Source organism: Microcebus murinus, unplaced genomic scaffold, assembly GCF_040939455.1.
Source record: "Microcebus murinus isolate Inina unplaced genomic scaffold, M.murinus_Inina_mat1.0 scaf024_hap2_Mmur4.0, whole genome shotgun sequence".
NCBI classification, from domain to species: Eukaryota; Metazoa; Chordata; class Mammalia; order Primates; family Cheirogaleidae; genus Microcebus; species Microcebus murinus.
In genome coordinates, this window is record NW_027438970.1 from 240,001 (window position 1) to 255,705 (window position 15,705).

Here is a 15,705-nt window from a genome sequence, read left to right on the forward strand (position 1 = left end):
CAAGCACCCGCGGCAATCTCTGAGCGTTCGCGGTCGGGGCCCCCCCTCATCCAGCCGCCTCGTCTCCGAGCGAAAAATCCCTCCCCCGCAGTAACGGAAGAGGGGGCTCGCCGAGGGAGGCCACGGCAGGGGCCACCACCGGGGGGACCGGCCGGCACCGAGGCGCCGGGACAGTCCCCCCGACCACGATTCGCCCACGCGGCCCGGTGCGACGACCCTCCCCCAAAAAAAGCGGGGAGAGAAGAGCACGGACCGCGCCGCTCTCGCCTTTCCGGGTCCACCACGCACGCCGTGGGGACTGACAGAGCGGCACCCCGCCCGCCCGCGCGGCACGGGGTGACGCCCGTCGGCTCGACCGCCTCGACCCCCCGATTCAGGACTGCTCGGGGACACGACGCGGCACACTGCGGCAGCGACCAGAGAGGGACGCCGGGAACGAGGACGACAGCCGCCGCTCGGTCTCGGGCACCTTTGGGGACCGACCCGGTACGCTCCAGGAGCACCACAGAGGGCCACAGACCCGGGAACCACGCGCCGAAAAGGCGCGCGACCGGGCGAGCGGGACAGACCCCCCCCGCCACGGGGAGGGACGCCCGCAAAGCCACAGCCACGAGGGGCAGAGAGCGAGGGCTGCCCGCCGCGTCAACAGAGCCAACGATCCCCGCCAAGGCCACGGGGGCACAGGGCGGGGTAGCGAGGTCGGGCCGAGCGACCGTTGCGGTCCCGCCCTCCCACCCGACGCCCGCGGGCGGGGGAGGAGAGGCGAGCCGCCGCGCGAGCAGAACGAGAAGAGCGGTCCCCGCTCACCAGAGCGGTCCGTCCCTCGCCTGGCACGCGGTCCAAGGCCCGGGAGAGCGCGACGTCACCACATCGATCAGGTCCCCCCCACGGAGGGGGGGAAAGAGCAGCAGGGAGGACGGCCGGGCCGGCAAGGACAGCGATCAGAGGGGCCCGCTTCAGCCTCACCGGCCCCGCCTCCCAGGAGGGCGGCAGACAACCCGAGGACGAGGACGCCTGACACGCGCGGCGCGGAGCCAGCGGTTCCGCGGAGGGTTGCCGCAAACGCCCCCGGGCGGGTGCCCCTCGAGAGTCCGGAGACGGACCGGAGGCGGCACACCGCCGTCGGGACACTCCAACGCCCCAGAGCCGGCGCGCGGGCCCAGGCGGGTCCCGGCTCGAGGGGAACAGGGCCGGGCGGTGCCGCCAAATCCCCGGCAACCCAGAGCCCTTTCGCCGCGTTGGAGGCCCGACTCCCTCGACGCTAGTCGCCAAAGGACAGCGTGTCAGCACTAACCTGCAGGCCGAAGATGACGATCCGAGGCGATGGAAAACACCGCGCGGGGGCCGGGGAAGAGCCGCTCGACCACGCCCGACCCCACGAACCCAGACGCGGCCACCCGTCCCCAACACGTCCCCAGTGCCGACAGACACGGGGCACTTACGGACATCTGGTCGACCCCGAGGGCCCCCGTGGCGCAGAGGGTCGGGCGCCGTCCGGGGACGCCCTCGCCGGCCGCCCGGGGGCCGATCTCCGGCCCCAACGCGGGGGACTCGAGAAGACATCGGGACGGGACGGCCGGGCCTCACGAGCGGCCGAGGCCCGGCCGGGGTCGCCCTCGCCGGCCACCCCCGGCAGGGGGACCCGGGAAGGAGACATCCGGACCGGGCGACCGGGGCCCACGAGCGGCCGCGGCCCGGCCGGGGTCGCCCTCGCCGGCCACCCACACCACCCGGCGGCCGGTCCCCACAAGGGAAACGCGGCTCGACATAAAATCAGTCAAAATAATACACCGGGGCGATAACATAAAGGAAGAAAACAGCACGATCGGAGGAAACCACGTACCGGGGCTCAACGGCAAGGACCCCAGCCACGCGTGCCCCTCACGGGGCCGTCCCCGTCTCCCGTGCCGGCCCCGGGAAAGCGGGTAGGGAGAGCGAGGCCGAGGCAGAGGGACGCGCACGGGACGGCGGCCGGCCGGTCGCCGGACAAACCCCTCTCCCGTCCGCCCCCACGGTCCCCTCGGGGTGGGTCGGGTCGACAAAGACGCGGCGGCGTGCTGGTCGACCCGCCCGGGCAGCCCCACGACCCGCCCGGGCGGCCGAGCCGGGAAACGCAACACCAGCCACCTCCCCTCATAGACCTGCCGGCCCAAGCTCCGGCTCACAGACCTCCCGGCCGGCGCACAGGCGCGAACCGCAAGGACCCGGGAAGGCTGCCCGCCTCCCGGAACTCAGCCCCGGCCACGTCGCCGACCTTCTCCTCCTTTGCCCGCCGCGCCGGAGCTTCGGAGGACGGGAGCCTCGTATAAAAGCGGCCGCCAGAGGGAGCCCGAACACGACCGGCGCCGGCCACCAGACGTGTCCTCGAAAACCACGGGGCAACCCCTCGGGAGACCATCGTTTCAGAGTCCGGAAGGGCCCCGGAAGGCATCACACGCGGTCCCCCTACTCCCCACGGACGCGATATCCCACAAGGGAAACTCGGCTCGACATAAGAAAATCAGTCAAAGCCGGGCGCGGTGGCTCACGCCTGTAATCCTAGCTCTCTGGGAGGCCGAGGCGGGCGGATTGCTCGAGGTCAGGAGTTCAAAACCAGCCTGAGCAAGAGCGAGACCCCGTCTCTACTATAAATAGAAAGAAATTAATTGGCCAACTAATATATATACAAAAAATTAGCCGGGCATGGTGGCGAATGCCTGTAGTCCCAGCTACTTGGGAGGCTGAGGCAGGAGGATCGCTTGAGCCCAGGAGTTTGAGGTTGCTGTGAGCTAGGCTGACGCCACGGCACTCACTCTAGCCTGGGCAACAAAGCGAGACTCTGTCTCACAAAAAAAAAAAAAGAAAGAAAATCAGTCAAAATAATACACCGGGATGATAACATAAAGGAAGAAAACAGCACGATCATATCAATACAGGCAGAAAAAACATCGAGCACAATTCAGCATCCCTTCGTGATATAAACACTCAGTTAACTAGGAACACGAGGAAACTTCCTCAACACGATAAAGGCCATACGTCGAAAGCCCACCGCTAACATCACACTCGATTTTGAAAGATCGGATGTCAGGGCCGCTCTATCCACTTCTAGTCCACATTATTCTTCTGGAAGTTCTAGCCAGAGCAGTGAAGTACAAAAAATAATAATAGGGGCGACTTCTGGGGCCCCCCTCTCTTGGGGCCCCAGAGAGGGGGCCCCCAGAAAAATAAAAATTAAAATTAAAATTAAAAAAAAAGCAAAAAATAATAATAAAAGGTATCGAGAAACGACGGGTCACTCTACGGCCACACCACCCCAAACGCGCCCAATGTCATCTGATCTGGGAAGCTAAGCAGGCTCCTGCCTGGGTAGTACTCGGGTCAAAGAAAGGATGGGTCGACCCAAGCACAGAAATCGTCCACCAAACCCATCTCTGCATTGGCCACAACACAGCAGAGAGAGAGAGAGAGAGAGAGAGAGAGAGAGAGAGAGAGAGAGAGAGAGAAAAGAGATAGAGAGGGAAAGTCAGAAAGAAGATAACAGTAAATAAGAAAAGACAAGGCCGGGCGCTGTGGCTCACGCCTGTAATCCTAGCTCTTGGGAGGCCGAGGCGGGCGGATTGCTCAAGGTCAGGAGTTCAAAACCAGCCTGAGCAAGAGCGAGACCCCGTCTCTACTATAAATAGAAAGAAATTAATTGGCCAACTGATATATATATAAAAAAATTAGCCGGGCATGGTGGCGCATGCCTGTAGTCCCAGCTACCCGGGAGGCTGAGGCAGAAGGATCACTCGAGCCCAGGAGTTTGAGGTTGCTGTGAGCTAGGCTGACGCCACGGCACTCACTCTAGCCTGGGCAACAAAGTGAGACTCTGTCTCAAAAAAAAAAAAAAAAAAGAAAAGACAGAAAAAAGAGACACAGAAAAGAGATAAGAAAGACAGGAGGAAAGAGAAGACAGGAAGAGAGAAACAGAATGAGGAGAAGGAAGGAGAGAAAGAAAAAAAGGAAAAGGAAGGAAGTGAAAAGAGAGAAAGAAGGAAAACTAAGGAGAGATGGAAAGAAGAAAGGAGAGACAGAGAGAGAAAGCAGAGAATGACACAGAGAGAGAAGAAGGAAGGAAGGAAGGAAGGAAGGAAGGAAGGAAGGAAGGAAGGAAGGAAGGAAAGCAGAAAAGAGAGAGAAAGGAGAGAATGAGAAAGAAAGAAGGAGGGTAGGAAGAATAAAGAAAGGGCAGCAGGAAGAAGAGAGACAAAGAAGGGGGGCAGAGATGATAGATGAGAAAGCCTTCCTATCTTAGAATCAGAAAACCCAAGAATCATAAAATCCAGTCCGCTTTAGCCATTATTGTGGTTAATCATTTCACTGGTCTCAGCTCGGCCAAAAACAAGGCCTGTGGGGCTGGGGACCGCTCAGGAGTTTTAAGAAAAGATTTAACTCCTCTTGGGGATAGAGGCCAGACTACAAGTTTCCAAAATCAGGGGGTGGGGGGGAAGTTTTAAAAGGACACAAAATCTTTCTGTCCTTTATTTTATTTTTTTCCTCTCCCTAGAACATTCCCTCTATTACACTGGGAAACTCATGATGTTAAATAGTGTGTGCCTGGGAGAAACTTTGCGGTCGGCTATGTTAAGTACGAAGGGTGTTTTATATGTTTCCACGACATCATAAAAAATTCAGCAGACTCATCTACGATCATTAGGGAAATGAATGATTTTCCTCTAGTCAATGTTGAGCTACCACAACAAGCTGCAGGAGGACCGTCCCGGACACCTATCCACTGACAGAGGCCCCGCGGGAATGTGTCACTCACTCTATTCATTTAGAAATGTATACTTTCGAATCAATAAAATTTCCCCGACCCGGGTTACTGTAGTCAAGTCCCTTAAATCCGATCGCTAAGTCCGTTCAGCCTCAGTCCATGACCAAGGAAGGCCGACTCTATAAGACCAAAGAGCTCTTTGCCGAAAAGGAATAAGTACAGACACCCACGTGCACGCACACAGAGACACGGTCGAATACACCGCGTTCACCGTGTTTCTGACTCAGGGAAACTGGAAGATGGTTTGGAACCGTCACGATCAACTTTGCATTTCTTCCAGGACAGGAAAATTCACAGGAAGAGTAAATACATTGTTCTCGGCCTATGATAAAAGGCCACAAGTTGTTCTAGAATTCATTCTGTGATTTAAATTTTTTTTTTTTTTTTGAGACAGAGTCTCGCTTTGTTGTCCAGGCTAGAGTGAGTGCCATGGCGTCAGCCTCGCTCACAGCAACCTCAAACTCCTGGGCTCAAGCGATCCTCCTGCCTCAGCCTCCCCAAGTAGCTGGGACTACAGGCATGCGCCACCATGCCCGGCTAATTTTTTCTATATATATTAGTTGGCCAATTAATTTATTTGTATTTATAATAGAGACGGGGTCTCGCTCTTGCTCAGGCTGGTTTCGAACTCCCGACCTCGAGCAATCCGCCCGCCTCGGCCTCCCAGAGAGCTAGGATTACAGGCGTGAACCACCGCACCCGGCTGTGATTTAAATTTTTAAACGATATTCCATAAACCTAAAAAAAAAACAAACCAAAAAAAAAAAAAACCAAGATAAAACAGAAACAAGGAAAAGAAAAAAAAAAAAAAAAAAAACCGGGGCAGAGGCCTACAGTGGGGGAGGGGAGGCAGGGAGGGAGCAGGAGGAGGGGCACCTCCCGCGGACAACAGGGTGGGTGGGGTGGACGGAGACCCGCTGGAGGCTAGAGCCGCCTCGGGGCTGGCGGGCCCAGGAAGAACCGTGTTCTACACCGCAGCAGATTCCAAAGCTGACCTCCACACCTGGGGTGGGGGTGGGGTCCACTCTTAAGCTCCCAACATCACCTGACTTTACCCATCCCCATGTCTGATCAAAGTGGCAACTAGGTGACACCTAACTACCGCTGCCAGTGTCAGCCAGACAAGAAGGGACCCTCTGACGGGGCTCACAGCGATTTTTTTTTTTTTTTTTTGTAAAGCTTGCTTCCATTTTCCACCTAGGTATACAGGTATACCCTTGAAATGAATGCTTGTATTGAGGAAACAGGAAGTATTTTTTTTTCAGTCAATTATCTGGTCCTCAATCCTCATTTTTTATCATCTCCCCCCCCCCCCACACACACAGGTTGGTTCATCTCTGCAGAAAAGCTGCTAGAGATTGTTTATCCACCGAATGCTTTCTGTTGACAGTATCTAAGACGACAAGGAGTACCACGCATTCTGCTCTAAGATTAAAATTGCATCTATCAGTATGGTCCTATTTTACTTCTTGTGTGGGGTTAGTGGGTTTCATAAAAGCTGATCTTGACTTCCACAACGGAGAGGAGTGGGTTTCTGTCGTGTTTGTGTAGTTCTGTAGGGCTGGTCCTTTCCCAGAAGCGATCATCTTCCTAAGTAGGGTATATCCCAGGAACTTGGGAAAGTTGCAAAGAGTGACTTGTCGACCACGCTTACATTAAAGGATGTATCTGAATCTGTGACTCAAAGGGGTCAGTATCTGACCAGAAAGCACTGCCAGAGGAGGAGACGTTTTATTTCTTTTCCTAAATTTTACCTGGCCATAGCAGATGTCTCTGTTTCCCTAGGATGTGGTATTTTTCCTCACAAGCAGTTTGGCTCCATGTGCCTCTACACTGACTGACTGCAAAGCACAGACTCCAGGATCTCCACCCGTTGGCTCTGTCTATCCAAGCACGGCCTCCACGGCTCTCCTCTGTGGGGTATATACTCTCAGAGGTGGCACAGTATGGTGGGTAGGGGGATATGCTTTATTGGGAAAACTGAGAGTTTGAAACCCACCGTTTTATTTGTTAGCAACGCGAACTTTGTCAATTCACATCGCCCTGCTGAGGCCCAGTCACCTAAAGGGTAGGAAATGCAATGGATCTCTCTCTCTCTCTCTCTCTCTCTCTCTCTCTCTCTCTCTCTCTCTCTCTCTCTCTCTTTTTCTTTTCTTTTCTCTTCTTTTGGCAGGCTCTCACTCTGGTTCCCAGGCTAAAGGGCAGTGGCATCATCATAGCTCACTGCCACCTCAAACTCCTGGCCTCCAGCGATCCTCTCACCCAGGCTTCCCAAAGTGCTAGGATGATGGAGTTCTTGTTTTTGTTTTTCATTTTTTTTTTTTTTCATCTAATGTCTTTTGGGGTCATAGCGTCAGAAATTTAGATCTGTTCTTTGAACTCATCCTAGGGGCTAATTGGGATTCTCGGCGTGTAAACATAGGTGCTACTCGGAATTTCAACAGTACTGCCATTCCTTCTCATCTATTCGGGTGGTGTACTCTTCTTTCCTTATCACATGCCATGCAAACGCTTTGGCCACAAGGATAATTTGAACATCAGAATCAGGGCACAAATAATTAAGGTCTCCTAAGGTTAAAGGTTAAGAAGGGTGGGGGTGGAGGAGAATAGCCAGTGCCTGGGGCACATGTGTTCTCTCTCTCTCTCTCTCTCTCTCTCTCTCTCCCCCTCCCTCCCTCCCTCCCTCTGTCTCTCTCTCTCTCTCTCTCTCTCTCTCTCTCTCTCTCTCTCTCTCTCTCTCTCATAGTCTAGCTGGCCCATCATCTAGTTAGCCATTAACCACCGGTTGGACATTTGGAGTTCATGGCCAGTTATTTTGCCACAACACCTATGGCCCCGAGGAACATTTTAGCTCATGGATCTTTATATACCGGTGTGTTTATTTGTGGCATCGTCAATGGTTTTTAAGCTGCAATGAAAACAGATATTTCATAAAACCGACCGCCTTAACAATTTTTAAGTGCACCGTCTGCGTTGTTCAATACGCTCCCCAATGTCATAGAACCATCACTGATTTCTGTCTCCATTCCTTCTTTCACGTCATCAGACAGAAACATGCAAAAACACAAGAACCTTTTGGGAAGCTAGGTTGATGCCACAGCACTCTAGTCCAGGCAACAGATTGAGACTCTGACTCAAAAACAAAACAAAACAGAAATCAAAAAAAGTGACTCGGGCCGGGCGTGGTGGCTCACGCCTGTAATCCTAGCACTTTGGGAGGCCGAGGCGGGCGGATTGCTCAAGGTCAGGAGTTCGAAACCGGCCTGAGCGAGACCCCGTCTCTACCAAAAATAGAAATAAATTAATTGACCAACTAAAAATATATATACAAAAAATTAGCCGGGCATGGTGGCACATGCCTGTAGTCCCAGCTACTCGGGAGGCTGAGGCAGTAGGATCACTGAGCCCCGGAGATTGAGGTTGCTGTGAGCCAGGCTGACGCCACGGCACTCACTCTAGCCTGGGCAACAAAGGGAGACTCTGTCTCAAAAAAAAAAAAAAAAAAAAGTGACTCGAATGAACCATCAGTCAGGTAGGGTATAATGTGAAACAACTCCAAAGACTGGAATCAGAATGTTCCCGACACAAAGAAATGTTAGCTGCCTGAGGTGATGGATTCCCCCTATTACCCTGAGTCGATGAATTCACATTATATGCCTGTATCACAAAACATCACGTGTACCCTATAAAGATTATGAGGGTTATCCTAGAACACTATGAGGCCGGGTGCGGTGCTTCACTCCTGTGTCCTAGCACATTGGGAGACCGATGCACAGGGATCACCCAAGTTCAGGAGCTGGAGAAGTTCCTGATCAATATTTTGAGACAAAGAAAGAAAGAAAGAAAGAAAGAAAGAAAGAAAGAAAGAAAGAAAGAAAGAAAGAAAGAAAGAAAAGAAAGAAAGAAAGAAGAAAGATTGCTCTGAGTGCAGTGGTGTTTACAACTAATTGATGAGAACCAGTTACAGATCCCTTGGTTCCTTCTCCACTCCCACTGCTCCACTTGACCAGCCTAAAATAAAATCAAATAAAATAATGAGAGACAGAGAGAGAGAGAGAGAGAGAGAGAGAGAAGAAGCAGCATGAAGCAAGTATGGTGGCACACGCCTGTAGTCCCAGCGACTCGTGAGGCTGAGGCAGGAGGATCGATGGAGCCCAGGTGTTTGAGGTTGCAGTGACCAAGGATGCAGTGTACCCTGTTCGATAGAGGGAGACAGACCCTGTCACTCACCTGAAAACTATACAAATATTAGGCACCCTAATAATTAAAAATTAAGACAAAGGGGCCAGGTGCAGTGCCTCTTACTGTTGCCTTCTCCAGTAAGGATATCGACTCATAGGGAGTGCAGTCAGATACAATGATAACCATGAATGGTTTTAAGTCGATTCTATGTAGGAAACTATGGGTCAGACCCCTTGAGGCAAAAGCCGTCAGGGCATCTTGGATGTCAGCACTGCATACAGCACCTGCTGAAAACAGCAACAGATGTGGTCGCAATTAGCAGCAAAAGTCTCCTAGCAGAAGGAAACTACACCTTGTACCTCCTATGTTCCTTCTTTGCATTATTAACCTCTCAGTAACTTCCTCCTATTTCTTCATTCCTGTCTCCTCCCCTATTATCATACTTCAATAAATATCTGTGAGGACTCTGGTTGTGGTCACTGCCTTGAGCCTCTCTCTCTCTCTCTCTCTCTTTCTCTCTCTCTCTGAGGTTCAGATGGCACGCCTCCTCACCTCCTCAGTCCCTCGTGAACGTCCTTTGGTCTCCAAGTAGTCATTGGCGCTAAGACAATCCTGGTCTTGGTTATCTAGATGTAAAGGGGGAGGGGGGTCATATGTGGCTTTTCCTCTGGGCTTTTGCCTTGGAAGCATGAGTGCTGTCCCTGGTCCACAGGGGTCAGTTAAATGATCACTCAAAGTACAAGCGTGTGGCCTGGCCAAGAATAGAAACTCTGAGGTCTCAGACCAAAGGTCTGATCTGTGTGAACACACTGGAGGAAACTTTGAGAGTCTGAGACAGGAGAGGATTCAAGAATAATGTCATGTCATCGAGGGGAGTATGGGACCAGAATGTGTCCTGTTGCTTCTGAGGTTATATGGGTTAGATGTAGAGATGTTGCCGGTGGCACTGGATGTCTGGGGATATGGAGTCACACCCAGACCTGCACGACAGGCCTCATTTTTCTGAATGCCACTCATCACACGCAGGTGAACCTTCTCTGGGTACTTTCTATAATGAGCAGACTCTTATGCAGAGTACTATCATTATCATTGGTTTGTTTGTCTGTCTGTCTGTCTGTTTTTGCCATTTCTGGAAAGACTTGGATTGTAATGTTGGCTTCAGGTGGTGAGGAAGCTTCATATACCTTTCCTCTCCTATTTCGTCGGCTTTCAGATTCTCTTTCGGTTGCTACCCTCACAGATATATTATGAAACTCTTTACTGCACATTCATTAGTGAAATTACCTAAATGAACTTCTAATCCAAAATCCAATCACAAATTTTTAACAAGTCCATACCCTAGGGTAGTTGGGTCCAACCCAGTGCCAGTCAGGCCTGGGCCCTTTCTGCCTTTCTCCCACGAGGGGGGGGGGCGGGGGGGGATCTGTTTAGCAGCCCAGCACCCTTGGACTGGGCCAGGAGGAGGACACAAAGTGAGGTCCCAGCCCCCACGGGTAGCGGCGGGCGGTGGCAGTTCTACAAGGGCTTGGGGGTTTTCCTGAGATAGGAGACCGACTGACCTATTTAGCCCCCACCACACCACACGCGCGCGCGCGCGCACACACACACACACACACACACACACACACACACACACACACACGTCTCAAGGGGCCGACCCACACTCCCTCCCCTCCCCCATGCGCTGTGCCCCGGCCCTGGCCCAGGCTTGAAAGGGGCAGGCAGCCCCCGGGGCAGGGCGGGGGCGCAGCTGAAAGCGGAGCGGCTCTGCCGAGAGAAGCCCCGGGCGGCTGGCTGAGGGCGAGCGCCCACGCGCAGTCAGCGCGGTGCGGGGGCGGGGCCGCGTGCGGGTGAAGGGAGGAAGGAGGTGGGGAGAGGAGGGGTGGGGGAAGGGCTCCACCGGGGCGGGTCCACCTGGGCGGCCAGGCTAGGGGTTTCCTCTCGGCCCGGAGCTCCTACCCTGCCCCCGGCCTGCCAGCAAACCCCAGGGGCAGAAGCGCGACTTCCTGGGCACCGCCTCCTCCTCGGGCGAAGCGGTCGGTCGCAGCGGCAGGGTTACCGTGGGGCCCGGAGGAGCCTGAGTGGCACCTCCCCCGCGCGCCTCTCCTCTCGGGCCTTTCCGCCCTGGCTCTGGCCCCAGGGGAGGGCAAGGGAGGGGAGGGGTGGCGATGGGAAGACGACTTCGGGGCCCAGACCAACTGAATGAAAAGAGCTTGTCACGAACTCCGTTATTTCTTTCCTGGGGAAACACCATTTCTGGAGTCTACGAACTCAAATAAAATCTTAAGCCGCTCCCCGGCCCCCACCACCAGCGGACTGAATGGACCCCCATCCCCTAATTGGCCCAGGGAACCCCAGAAAACCTTTAAACCTGAGCTGTGGGCCACAAGGACAGGGGAAGTCAGACGCCCCTCCCAGATGGAGTCATTTTTTGTAACAATGAGATAGCGAATGGCTGAGGGGCCTAAGGCCAGGCAAGACAAAGCTTAACCGTTTGCTTCACTACAGAGCACTGGAGTTTTGGGTAAATGTCCGGTAGCTGGCCTGTGATTAGCAAACATCCTTATCTTAACTGAAAACATTCCAAGCCTTTAGGCAGAAGTTCATTTCTTTCATCAATTGCAAATCAAAGAATCTTTCAACCCAGCTGTAAACCTGTACACCGGGCACCCTGGCCTCCCCCTCCCCCCACTTCCAGATGTCCTGCCTTTTCAGGTCAGACTAATATGTCCCTTCCATACATCGATCTGTGATTTCCCATGTCATTCCTGTCTCCCTAAACTGTGACCCGCCCCACCACAATGGGACCACTTGCGCAGGGCTTCTTGGGTGTAGCTCTCTGGGCCATGGTCTCGGACATTGGGCTCACAATAAAAGTCTTTCAATTATTTTGCAGTGTTTTGGGGTTCTCACATTCTTGTGTCTGCGGGAGCTTTTTGTTTTCTATTACATCTGATCCGGATCGCTAGCTAGGTGTTCATATTTTTGGATGGTGGTGGTGCTCAAGCTTATCTTTGTACATCCCAAATTGGTGTAAGCCACAGTGAATATGGTTTACACCTTCCGAGGGCTAGCGCTTATTGCCATATCATAACCGGGGCTCACAGCAATTATTATTATTATTATTATTTTTTGAGCTGCTTGCACTTTCCACCTAGGTGTACGAGTATGCCTTTTAAATGAATGATTGTATTGAGGAACCACGAAGTGGGTTTTTTGGTCATTTATCTGGTCCTCAATCCTCATTATTTATCATCTCCTCACACACACACACACACACACACACACACACACACACACACACACGTTGGTTCATCTCCGCAGAAAAGCTGCTGAAGATTGTTTATCCACCGAATGCTTTCTGTTGACAGTATCTAAGACGACAAGGAGTACCACGCATGCTGCTCTAAGATTAAAATTGCATCTATCAGTATGGTCCTATTTTACTTCTTGTGTGGGGTTAGTGGGTTTCATAAAAGCTGATCTTGTCTTCCACAACGGAGAGGAGTGGGTTCCTGTCATGTTTGTGTAGTTCTGTAGGGCTGGTGCCTTCTCAGAAGCGATCATCTTCCTAAGTAGGGTATATCCCAGGAACTTGGGAAAGTTGCAAAGAGTGACTTGTCGACCACGCTTACATTAAAGGATGTATCTGAATCTGTGAATCGAAGGGGTCGGTATCTGACCAGAAAGCACTGCCAGAGGAGGAGACGTTTTATTTCTTTTCCTAAATTTTTTTTTTCCTTTTCTTTTTTTTGAGACAGAGTCTCACTTTGTTGCCCAGGCTAGAGTGAGTGCCGTGGCGTCAGCCTAGCTCACAGCAACCTCAAACTCCTGGGCTCAAGCGATCCTTCTGTCTCAGCCTCCCAAGTAGCTGGGACTACAGGCATGCGCCACCATGCCCGGCTAATTTTTTCTATATATATTAGTTGGCCAATTAGTTTCTTTCTATTTATAGTAGAGACGGGGTCTCGCTCTTGCTCAGGCTGGTTTCGAACTCCTGACCTCGAGCAATCCGCCCGCCTCGGCCTCCCAGAGAGCTAGGATTACAGGCGTGAGCCACCGCGCCCGGCCTCTTTTCCTAAATTTTACCTGGCCATAGCAGATGTCTCTGTTTCCCTAGGACGTGGTATTTTTCCTCACAAGCAGTTTGAATGGCTCCATGTGCCTCTACACTGACTGACTGCAAAGCACAGACTCCAGGATCTCCACCCGTTGGCTCTGTCTATCCAAGCACGGCCTCCACGGCTCTCCTCTGTGGGGTATATACTCTCAGAGGTGGCACAGTATGGTGGGTAGGGGGATATGCTTCATTGGGAAAACTGAGAGTTTGAACCCCACCGTTTTATTTGTTAGCAACGCGAACTTTGTCAATTCACATCGCCCTGCTGAGGCCCAGTCACCTAAAGGGTAGGAAATGCAATGGATAGATTGATCTCTCTCTCTGCCCCCCCCCCTTTTTCTTTTCTTTTCTCTTCTTTTGGCAGGCTCTCACTCTGGTTCCCAGGCTAAAGGGCAGTGGCATCATCATAGCTCACTGCCACCTCAAACTCCTGGCCTCCAGCGATCCTCTCACCCAGGCTTCCCAAAGTGCTAGGATGATGGAGTTCTTGTTTTTGTTTTTCATTCTTTTTTTTTTTTCCCATCTAATGTCTTTTGGGGTCATAGCGTCAGAAATTTAGATCTGTTCTTTGAACTCATCCTAGGGACTAATTGGGATTCCAATAGGTGCTCCTCGGAATTTCAGCAGTACTGCCATTCCTTCTCATCTATTCGGGTGGTGTGCTCTTCTTTCCCTATCACGTGCCACGCAAACGCTTTGGCCACGAGGATAATGTGAACATCAGATTCAGGGCACAAATAATTAAGGTCTCCTAAGGTTAAGAAAGGAAAGGGGCCCCAGACAAACCTTTTGGAAGCCTGTGTCCATCCTTTGCTATTGCGTGTTACTCAGGTGTGAAAAGGCAAGAGAACGTAAAATCCGAGTGTTAGGCATACCTTATAGGCTCAGTATCCCTTTTTGTGTTTTTATATTTTGGCCTCCCCTGAGCCTGTGTGAATATCCAAGAGGGTAAGAAATTCCGGTGTTGTCAGTTCAGTGCCCAGCATCTGTTTCCAGAGTAAAAAAATCGAGCATCCTGTTCCACCTCTGCCTCCCTTTCGTATGCTAAGGCCAAACTGGGCAAAGAGGTCACTGATTGTTCTCTTTAGTGAAATCACACGTGCCATCGTCTGTGTGCTTTGTACACTTTAGGGGTGACCGTCCAATGTTGTCCGGGCCCCTCACATCCTCAGGACGGCCGGCCCTCTCCGCTTTACTGGCACAGGGAATGCCGGCTCGTGGGCAATGTTTGATCGGCGTCTTCAGAAACCGATGTTGTTCCGCTTTCTTTCCATATGTTTTTTTCCTTTTTTCCTTCCCATCAGACCCAGTGCGACACAGGTGGGAGAGGAGGTAACCGGAGACCCTGGCAAATCTGAAGTGAATGAAAGCAAGCTCAGAGATTCAGATAGAAAGCAGGAGGAAGAACAATGGAGCGGGAATATGTATTTTCTGTCTAGCCGGTGCTCTCACACTTAAGATTTCCTGTCAATTTTACCAGAAGCATCCGGTAGGGTGAAGATCATTGTGACAAACACCGTTCTCCTCGGACACACAAGGAGGCAGGCTGAGTGAGAGTCACAAGTAACCCGGGCCCAAATAGATCCCTAAGAAGCATCATGGCGGTGGGTTCCTTGGTTAGTGTGTTGTGTGAGGCTCAAAACAACGTTTTGGCTGGTCCGGGGCGGTGGTTCAGGCCTGTAATCCTAGCACTCTGGGAGCCTGAGGTGTGAGGGCCCCTCAAGATCAGGAGTTCAACACCAGCCTGAGCAAGAGTGAGACCCTGTCTCTACTAAAAATAGAAAGAAAGTATCTGGACAACTAAGGAAAAAAAAAAAAAAATATATATATATATATATATAATTAGCTGGGCATGGTGGCAGATGCCTGTAGTCCCAGCTAGTCAGGAGGCTGAGGCAGGAGGGTCACTGGAGCCCAGGAGTTAGAGGTTGCTGTGAGGTAGGCTGACGCCACGGCACTCTAGCCAAGGCAACAGAGCCAGACTGTCTCAAAAAATAAAAATAAAGCCGGGCGTGGTGGCTCACGCCTGTAATCCTAGCACTTTGGGAGGCCGAGGCGGGCGGATTGCTCAAGGTCAGGAGTTCGAAACCAGCCTGAGCGAGACCCCGTCTCTACCAAAAATAGAAATAAATTAATTGACCAACTAAAAATATATATACAAAAAATTAGCCGGGCATGGTGGCGCATGCCTGTAGTCCCAGCTACTCGGGAGGCTGAGGCAGTAGGATCGCTGAGCCCCGGAGATTGAGGTTGCTGTGAGCCAGGCAGGCTGACGCCTGGGCAACAAAGCGAGACTCTGTCTCAAAAAAAAAAAAAAATAAAATAAAATAAAATAAAATAAATAAAATAAAAAAAGTTTGGGCTGTGTGTGTGTGTGTGTGTGTGTGTGTGTGTGTGTGTCCGCCCGCGCATGCGCACGTGTGAGTACCCAATCATAGGGGTTTTTGTGAAACTGATACAAGGTAGGATTTCTCATACCTTCTATGATTTTGGGTCCTACAGGAACATAATATTCCAGGATGGGATCAGGTTTATTATACCGCCTTCAGTGCCACATGCTCAACGTGCCTGAGACTTTATAGCCGAGACTTGCTCAGGAGGAGCCTAT